Raw genomic sequence first — 1,409 nt, 5'->3', positions numbered from 1 at the left:
GGTAGCCTCTGCAATGCGCCACTTGCACCTACTACTCGTAGTTTCCCCAGCCGGACAATTTTGGTGTTGTGGGTGGTCATCCGTCGAACACTTATGGAAATACGTTGCCCAAATTGCCTTCATCTGTTCCACCGAATTGGAATGCCGTCGGATTGCCAAGCCATAGTACGTCGAAAGCTCCTTGATCACTTTACCAGTTTTAGTCATGGGCAAGCACATAGAATAATTTTTCGTGGCTACAAAGTCGAAATTCCCGAAATAAAATTGGTGCGTGAAAAAGGCCGATTTCAGGCAGGTGCATTTTTTTGTTCAACCGCGAATAACAAACATTTCCGTACCGTACTCGGAAAAGCCGTTTCAGGGTTGGATTCTAAACACTTTTATGGAATCAAAAATGCAATTTAAAAAAAATCGATTTTTTGGACCAGAAGATAGTAAACCTGCCCTTAATGTGGCCACCGCGTATGTTCGACGTCAACGTACACTAACAACTCTCAGACGGCAGATGACAGCACTAGCAGTGGAGGGTATAAATGATGTCGAGGTGACGCGGAAAACAGTGCAGTCGTTGTCGTAATGTGATTTATCTGGTGTCCGAAAAGGCATGGTCATTGCTTTCGGGGAAAGGGTGGAAGCATTTTCTAAACGGCTAAGTTCGTGTGTCACCGTAGTTACTGGCGCTATCCTAAACGGATACTGAGGCAACTGTGGTGCACCACCGGCCGCAGACGACAGGGGTGAACGACGACTGCGAAGATATGTACGAGCCAATGGCCGTGCAACTGTTGAGCAACTGACTGCCCAGGTGAACCCAGGGGCTACCAAGAGTACGTCCTCAACGACCGTTCAGTGAACGTTGCTGCGTATAGACCTCCGCAGCAGGCGCCTGGTTCATGCACCCATGCTGACTGCTGTTCATTGGTGACAAAGGCTGCAATTTGCATGCCAGTACCGCACCTGGGCGTCCACTGATTGGTGACAGGTGGCCTTTTCAGATGAATCACGTATTATGCTCCATCGGACAGGTAGCCGTCGGTGACTACAGCGCGAAATGTCTGAAAGCAAATACTCGGCAACAATCGTCTGAAGGGTTTAGACCGCAGGGCATTCTCCGATAGGGACAACAATTCAAGACAGGTATATTGGAGACGATGTCCATCCCTATACGCCGTTTTTTCCCTTGGTACGATGTCATCTACCAGCAGGACATGCAACGTATCACAGAGCACACAGTGTACATGCGTGATCTGAAGAGCATCAGGATGAGTTCACGTCACTCCCCTAAACCCAATCGTGAATCTATGGGACCATTTCCGTTGCACTGTTCGTGCCATGGATCCTCAGCCGAGAAACTTGGCGCAGCTGGCCACGGTATGGCTTCACATCCCTGTCTGTACCTACCAGAACCT

Source organism: Schistocerca nitens, chromosome 7, assembly GCF_023898315.1.
Source record: "Schistocerca nitens isolate TAMUIC-IGC-003100 chromosome 7, iqSchNite1.1, whole genome shotgun sequence".
NCBI lineage: Eukaryota > Metazoa > Arthropoda > Insecta > Orthoptera > Acrididae > Schistocerca > Schistocerca nitens.
The sequence above is the reverse complement of the archived record's forward strand: the minus strand, read 5'-3'. Positions refer to the sequence as shown.